This window comes from Ovis canadensis, chromosome 9 (genome assembly GCF_042477335.2).
Source record: "Ovis canadensis isolate MfBH-ARS-UI-01 breed Bighorn chromosome 9, ARS-UI_OviCan_v2, whole genome shotgun sequence".
In the NCBI taxonomy this organism is placed as follows: domain Eukaryota; kingdom Metazoa; phylum Chordata; class Mammalia; order Artiodactyla; family Bovidae; genus Ovis; species Ovis canadensis.
In genome coordinates, this window is record NC_091253.1 from 41713098 (window position 1) to 41722275 (window position 9178).

Sequence of the window (9178 nt, forward strand, 5' to 3'; positions counted from 1 at the left end):
TATTTTTTAAGATATTTGACAAAAAAAAAAAAAAACCCTAATTGCTTGGCTTAATAAGGCTGCATGGATCTGACAAATATCAAAATGATTAAGAAAGGCTGGAGAGACAGGGGAGAGAGATAAAGAGAGACAGTGGGGCAAGGATAAGAGCGAGAGGCAAGAGAGAGGAAAAGATGGGTGAGGAAAGAGAGAGGAAAGGAGATGAGGAGGACAGGGAGGCAGGGTAGGGGATGAAGAGCTAAAAGAAGTGGAGGAAAGAGAAACTGCAGAAAGAAGGAAACAGATGCCATCTCAGAACACTAAAATGTCTCATTTGTGTTTAAATTCCTAGAAAGGGGAAACTAAACAAAGACAAACTCTTAAATGTTCTTGTTGACCAGCTGGCTTTCAACCAATGATAAATTCTAGGCCAGGGGTTGGGTAGAAGCTAATGCAAACCAGGGAGAGAATTTAGATCACAGAAGTAAATATATTCCCAGGCTGGATAGTTGAAAAGTATTTCACAGGGGAAATCATAAAAGAAATTGTGCTTGTAGCTGCCATGCACATTATTTATAAAGGTCAGGGGAAAACCCATGATAAGGTATAATATTTTTTTGGCTTCTTACTACAAATAAACCCATAAAACTGTACACGTCATTCTGAGCAGATAAGAGCCAGTTGCTGTGCTGTGACAACTTGGGTTTCCTTTTGAGTACATTCTAGCCTAAAGCAGATCCTGAGGTGGTCCTAGTTCATTTGACAATTGCCTTCAGCTTCACACTCTGGCCAAGGTGAAGACTGTCTTGGCAGTGGTTCCTCAGTGTCTGGGCGGAGAACTGCTTTAACTCTCCTCCTCTCTTCCGGACCTCTCAGGGAGAGCTTCCCTGAACAGTGATCTCAGGACTAAAGGACTCATGGGTTGGGTCTCTCCCATTTTCGTGATGTTTGAATTTTTGCCCAGTGATTTGTGAAAGTACTATGAACAGTTACAAGTAAGTGTTGGTTGCATTTTCAAAGTGGCACAGTTCCATGGTTTTCAATACAGGGTTACTAAAATAAGAGCTTTCCTAACCATCAAATCTATTCTGAACATATTATTGTGGTAAGGATCGGAGTCAACATGGTATAGTCAAAGGATCAAACTAGATGGGTTGTGGAGTCAGATCTAGTTAGGTTTGAATCCATTTTCTAGCTATCTGATTTCAGACAGTTTATTGAAGTTCTCTGGGCCTTAGCTTCTGTGTCTGTAAAATGTTGTCCATAATATTAAAACTATCTATCTCAAGGTTGACAAAAAAATTCATTGTCAATCTAAGAAAGAAATGGAAAATTTAATTTGAGCCAATCTAAGAATTATAACCCAGGAGTTAGTCTCTCAGAAAGCTCTACAGGTAAGGGGGGAAGCCAATGTCTACATAAGACTTTGGAGAAGGGGTATGTGCAGCCAACACCCATCTTGGCAGAGGGTAACTGAATTCAAGAGGAACAGATGTCTTAATTAATGGTTTTAGCACTTTTCTATGTATGGGAAGATGTGAGAAACTGGGTTCATAAAATTTTCTCTAGAAAATAATTATCTGAGAGTCAGTTTTTGTAGAGCACAAAGTTTCTCAAGCTGATCTTCACCCTGAATTTCTTTCTGGGAGTATTGTAGGTCAGGGATTACAGTGGCTAATGACTTAATTCTTGTAGAACTAGATGGCATACGATATTCCTTATTTTGTAATTGTGTCTTTTTTTTATCTTAATTTTGACTCTGCTTTGGGAAGTGGTTTAAGACCAGTTTGTAGCATGGCACTAGGAATGCTCATTCTCAGGTCAGGCAAGCATTTCATCGACAGGTCACTCGAAGTGCTACTGCTGGAATAGGTCATGTAACAGTAGCTGAGCCTCTGGACTGTCCATTTTACTAGTCTGTTATGGAGAAAGAAATGGCAACCCACTCCAGTATTCTTGCCTGGAGAATCCCATGGATGGAGGAGCCTGGTGGGCTACAGTCCACGGGGTTGCAAAGGGTCGGACACGACTGAGCAACTTCACTTTCACTTTCACTATGGTCCAGATATGGTTCCCTCTTGTGGCTTTATACCATATCTAGAGTTACACTATTATGACCATTGACATTATATAACAATATATTTGGTCAGTCATTTCAGGTTACCTGGTTATCCCTATTTTTATCAGAAGCTCAATCACATATTTTGGCAATGCAAGAAACAATAATCTTATAAATAAACAGAATACAAGTAATAGAGTTAGCAATATTAATAAGGTCTTAAGTAAGTATTTAAGCTAATAAGAACTTTCATCAGGTGCAGCCTCAGGTTGAAGTGTCCCAGTCTGTCCTGCTCCAATCACTATCTTTAAGGAAAATTATATATTTATTTTATATGTAAAGTCATACATTGGCTTTATACATAAAGTTCACCAATGATGTCTGTATGCACAAGGCAAGTGGTGGGTCATCATGACCCCTTACAGGATTGAGAAAGGAGTTAAATGACTGGTGTCAGAAGACAGTTTGATCTTTATAGTTGCACAGGTGTTTCTGCCACTGGGGAGGTCTGGTTAATGCATAATACAGGGATGGGGGAGGCCTGAGAGGGCAGAGAAAAACTTTATTTTTAAATTTTTCTTGTCTTGCCTTAAAATATTAATTCCATTTCATCATGAAAGAGTTGCTGTGAGCATGTCTGTGTCTTCAGTTGCTCAGTCGTGTCTGACTCTGCAACACTATGGACTGTAGCCCGCCAGGCTCTTCTGTGCATCAAATTCTCCAGGCAAGAATAGTGGAGTGGGCTGCCATTTCCCCCTCCGGAGGATCTTCCTGATTCAGGGATCAAACCCGCATCTCTTGCACCTTCTGAATTGGCAGGCAGATTCTTTACCACCATGGCACCAAAGATACAGCCATACAAAGGGCTTGAGCATTACAGTGACTTCAATAGTATCCTCCCAAAATTCACACCCATCTGCAAACTCAGAATGCAACCTTATTTGGAAACAGGGTCTTCGCAGATATAATAAAGTCAAAATGAGATCATACTATATTAGAGTGGGCCCTAAATCCAATGACTGGCACCCTCATAAGAAGAGGAGAAAACACATGGAGACCAAGGGAAGAAGGCCATATGAAGACAAAGGTGGAAGTGGGAAGTCTGCTGCTACAGGTGACGCCACACCCTGAAGTCACCTGAAGCTAGAAAAGGCAAAGCAGCTTTCTTCTCTGGAGGCTTCACAGGAAGAACAACCCCACCAACACTGATTTTAGATTTCCATCCTCCAGAACTGCTTAAAGAATACAGTTTTTTGTTGTTGCTTTAAACCAAGTGTGTGGTGGCCTTTTGCTATGGCAGCCATAGAAACTAATACATGTTCATAGTAAAAGTGCTCAATGAAAATCAACTCAGCATCAGGTGGATTTTACCCTTTGTTCTTTCTGGCTACTTACCTTGCAGTCCTTAGATTGGTAACTCAATTTGGCCCTACTTTACCAGTTTTGACACCTTCAGGTCTCTATTTGAGCCATTTAGCCACCTTCCTTATTCTCCAGACCTGGGCTAAGAAGAATCCTGCATATTCTCCTGGGAGCTCAGCCACTGGTTTTGAGAGTCTCCCTCTCCTGATCCAGCCAACCCCACCCATTCATCCATTTCAGCCATGTTAACTCACCTCTTACTCTGAACCTGTCAACACATGAAAAACCATATGTAAAACAGTAGATGCAACAAAGTACCTCTTCTTATAAAATATGCTTTCTGGTGAGAGGAGAGGGAAGAGAGATTAACAAGAAATCAAGTGAATATATAATGTCACATGTGTGTGTGCTAGGTTGCTTCAGTGGTGTCTCTTTGTGACTCCATGGACCGCAGCCCACCAGGCTCCTCTGTCCATGGGACTCTCCAGGCCAGAATGCTGGAGTGGGTTGCCATGCCCTCCCCCAGGGGATCTTTCAGAACCAGGGATCAAACCCGCATCTCTTACATCCCCTGTATTGGTAGGCGGGTTCTTTAGTACTAGTGCCATTTGGTAAAGTGAAAGTCACTCAGTTGTGTCCAACTCTTTGTGACTCCATGGGATTCTCCAGGCCAGAATACTGGAGTGGGTAGCCATTCCCTTCTCCAGGGGATCTTCCCAACCCAGGGATCGAACCCAGGTCTCCTGCATTGTAGGCAGATTCTTTACCAACTGAGCCACTAGGGAAGCCCAGACCCCGTGTAATTTGTTAGATGGTTTCTAATGCTATGGGGGCGGGGGGGCGGGGAAGGCAGGCTGAGGATGAAGAGCAGAGGCAGGATATACCTCAGTGTGTCTCTCTTACAAGGTGGTATCTTAATAGTGAACTAAACTAAGAAAAGAGGAAAGAAGTTATCCTGCCACATGGGAGATGAGGTGAAAGAAGAAGAAATGGAAGTTAAGTCACCTCCAGTCTTGGAAACCATAACTTGGACTTCAGTTTTTGCACTGAATGCCAAAAAAAAAAAAAAAAAAATCAATGGAGGATTCCAAATAGAGACAGCATGATCTGTTATATTTTTCCAAAGGATCCCTCTAGCTCTGTTTGAAGAACAGGTTTTAAAAGGGTGACTTGGAAGCAAGATCAGTGATTGTGAAAAGTCCATGCTAAATGTGATTTAGCTAACAATTTTTCACTGTTTCTGCAGGACTATGATAAAAGGCAGGTGGACATGAAAGCACTGATAAAAATTTACTAGAGTCTGCTTTTTTTGTTGTTTTGCAGATAAAGCCAACTGGATTTTTTTTTTCCCCAATGAATGGGGTTTCCAAGAGAAAGAGAGATTATAGAACACTCTTGAGTGTTTTAATGATCGAGGAAAGATTGGAGAAGATGTTGGAAAGTGGAGAAAAGAGATTAATTAAATGTGTGAAATCCAGCAGGCTGTGACTATAGAACTGACGAATTTTCTTCCCCTGCAGTTATCACATTCTGTCAGTGGAATCCAAAGGTCTCAGGTAATGTTAAGATGTCACCTAGTTTATAAAACCTGGGAGGCCCAGCTGTGTCTTACTAAGCACACTGTCTTAAGGATATTTTTAATTTGTTAAAAGTATATTATCATGCAACCATTAACATAACCATAACAGCAAATATATGACCTGTGCCCCAAACAAAAGCACAGCAGCAACTGGAACATCTGTTGTTTCATGGCATTTACTTCCCACCTGTGGGGTGCAGGAGCTATGTCAAGCCACACTGGCAGACCCTTTGTGATGGAGGTGGACCTCTCAAAACCCACCAACCAGACCCAAGTCTATAAAGACAGCATTTGTGGAAGTGATGGCCAAGGTGTTGAAGATGAACCATTGTCTTGGATAGCCACCGAATCTTTCATCTGGTACTCTGAAACAATGAAGCTGAGAAACTCACTCTTGTCCAAGGTCGCCAGTTCCTTTTTTCCTGACAATGCAGTCAATCAGAAGAGTGTTAGCAATTAAAAAGTAAAACCCTGCCAACTCTTGTGTGTGCAAGCTGGGGAGGGAAGGTGAGGAAGGGCGATTACAGAGCATGCTTTTTCACACCAGCTCTGTCTTCGGGGTCTGATTTTTTCCACCATGAGAAATTCTTCCTGGGAAGCAGGGCTACCAGCGATACAAGGTCCTAGGGGGTAGCCTTTTATGACTCCCTCTGCAAAGAAAGGATAGAGAATGAGAGGGCTGCTTAGAAACATATGTTCTTCAGGGAGTCGTGTGAGCCTTGCTCTAAACTCTGAGCCAACACAGCTGTGAGGGGGCAGAGGTCAAGACTTCACAGAAAGCCAGATGCGGCAGTGAGCACATATTGTTTCACAGACATATGTGTGTATGCATATGCCTGGTGTATAAATATATACATCGGCATGTGTATGTATACACTGGCAACCCCCCCTCCACACTTCTCATCCTTTTAGGTAAACTGAAGGAGGAAGGGAGGATTTCCTGTGAAAACAATATGTAGCCCTGCTCATCTGGTTAATGTGTTTGGCTGGATACGATGTAACCAAATGACAAGAAGGAATAGGAAGAAAATATAGTGATAAGACCATCTTTAAAAGGACATTCAATCTAACTCAGTTTCAATTCCTGATTATGATTTTCTACTCTATGCCTTCTAATTCAATTCCATTCTGAGGCACTATTTATTTACACTCCTACCTAATATGCAGGATGTAGAAGTGATTGCAAGACCAGTCACTCTTATCCATTTATAAGCAGTGTGACTTTGGGAAAGGCACCTCTCTGATGAGATAACTGAGTGGGAGCATCCCGTATTCTACCCCCTGACACAGCAGAGTCTAAACAGAGATGCCCACAGTGTGCTATGGCAGAGAGAGAAATGGGCTGGAACTCCAGCCCTGAATCTGCACTGTTAACTGTGGCCAGTTCATCTCACTCCACTTCTCTCTCCCCAAAGCTATTCCCAGAAAGAGATGGGTTTCTTCAGTGTGAAATGAGATGATCAGATCAGAAAAAAGGGTCACAAAACAATAGCTTATAAAAGAACTGAGTAAGTTCCGTGCTCACCAACAGGGAGTGAGACCCCCGGGGTGAAGGAGGCAGCTACCCTCCACCACGGTCCCCCTGCTCCCTGTGACAATACGGCCTGATCTAATTTTTCAAGCAAGAGTTACTATATGTTCTTTCAAGTTCTGTGTTCTTATATGAGACTGAACAATTCTTCAAATACTGTACAAGATGAGCAAAACACATCTGGAAGCCCAATCCTTGCCCATATGCTGCCGGTTTGCAATCTCAGGATTGGATAACTTAAAATGGGTGGGAGTGTATGATACAGCAGTCCCAAGAGTGCCCTCAAGGATTTCCTGCTACTGGTAGAAACTGTGCCCGTGCATCATTCGTCCCTGAGCTGGGGCCATCCAAAGGTCATGCACTCTCTGCTCTAAATCTCTTCTAAAGCAGGATTGACCAATTCCAAGTCCAGAGGAACCTCTAAGGTGTCTCCTGGCACTCACAGCTCTACAGAAGGCAGCAACGCTATCTAGAACTTACAAAAGGACATCTCCTGACCAGTGAGTCTACTCTCAGGCTCAGGCTCTATGCCCATTTATAAGTACTGAAGGCTTTCATTCTGGAGTTGACATTTGCTTTTACAGGCAAAGCCCAGGAAACTAGAAAGGATTCCGCACCACTCAGATTACAGAAGGTCTAGAAGTTTTGTGTATCAGTATTGTAGGCTTCCCTGGTAGCTCAGCTGGTAAAGAGTCCACCTGCAATGCAGGAGACCCCAATTCTATTCCTGGGTTGGGAAGATCTGCTAGAGAAGGGATAGACTACCCACTCCAGTATTCTTGGGCTTCCCTGGTGGCTCAGCTGGTAAAGAATCCTCCTGCAATGTGGAGACCTGGGTTCGATCCCTGGGTTGGGAAGATCCCCTGGAGAAGGGAATAGCTACCCACTCTAGTATTCTGCCCTGGGAGAATTCAGGACAGGAGTCGCACACAACTGAGCGACTTTCACTTTCACTGAAAAAAATGAAGAAAAAAAAAATCTATCTACCACTCCTTGTGATTCAATGAGATTTCATATAACCTAACGCAAAGAAACTACACCTAACACAAGTAAAAGTGAGCAGAACACTGTCACACAGAGAACAACAGGATATGAATATAATTCTGTCTGTGAGGGTGGAAGATACCTCAAAAATAGTATTCAAATCATTTTGATATTAATCGATGTATATTTCACTCGATTCCTTCCTGTTAAATTCCATGCATTTCTGCTTTTATGCACTTAATGTCTAGAGTGAGAAAAAGACATTGCAAAATGAATTATTAAAAATATTAAGTAACAGAATACTGAATTATGGAGAAACATAGTGTTTCGTGGACTATGTCCTGTAGCTTGTAGTAGGGGTTTACCTTAGAACACTCTTTCCACTTCTTTTTCTTAGCTATCTCATATTCATTACTAAACAGACAAACCTGCTATCCAAAGAGAGGAAGGTAGATCCATTTACTGAGAGATGGAGAGACAGACAGTGGATTACAGAAGAGAGAAAGTAGATGAACTGAGAATAGAGAGGCAAGTATGGATGAGATGGAGTGTAATCCTCTAGGACATATGGGCTTTATTTGAAAGTCCATGGGAAGCCACTAAAGGTCTTCCACAGTTTTTAACGTATGATTTGTTCCTTTTACTCTGAGGAGGCTTTCTGCATAGTCCCAGTGGGAGAAGATAGTGGTTTGGTCTAGGATAATTACACCGAGAATGGAAAGACGTGAGTGAATTTGAGAAATATGTAAATCTGCAATTTTTGTATTAATATTCGCATAGACCAACCTAAAGCATAGCGTGTGTTTTACAATTTGGGTTGATTGATTTTGTGTACTTCATATTCCACATCCTTCCACATTGCCAATATCCAATTTCCCTTTATGGAACATTAGACAAGTTAGCGGATTCTCTGGTTATGGATATTAATTAATATCTAATGGTCTGTTCAAACTATTCTTCTCTAATTAATGACATTTTCTTCCCTTTATTTTGTTACCTTCTTATTAACAATTTACTGCAACTTTGATGTGAAAAATTGAAGTGGGGTGAGTGTCTCCTTTTTGTGTTCAACTTTGTTCAACATCAACAACTTGGGTCCAATATCACAGAGTTTTACAAAGATTTCTGTATTTTAATTTACTTATAGCACTGGCATTTGGGGAAAAGCCTGGAAATAAATTAGAAAACAGACATTTTTCCCCATAGTATCACCCCTCCTCTTCAATGCCTATCTCTCTGTTACAAAGTCATGCTTAGCTTAGTCTTTGCTTAGGATTAATTAATTCCCAAGAAATCTCTCATTTGTTCACAAATACAAGATTTTTGATAAGGCTTCCTCCTATTTATTCACCTCTGATCCTTAGGTGGGTTCACAAGGTAGACTTAAGGAAGTTCCCACTACTCAAGTTTGGGACAGCCAGAAGCTTTCTCTACTTTTTAAAAACACATATACCTGAAAAAAGACATCACATTTATATAATTAAGCTAAGGGTTGCATTTTATATTCAGTTTTATGTAATGGGGGAAAAATTGTGAAAAACTTTGAAATGAATCAAGAAGATTATTAAGTATTCTGTCTGAATCAGCTTTCAGATTATCTCAATCTTTCATTGCCTTCAAGCTATTTCATAATCCTATAAATTTTAGAGAACTGATATGTTTCCATCTTTTGGAAATTATGTTC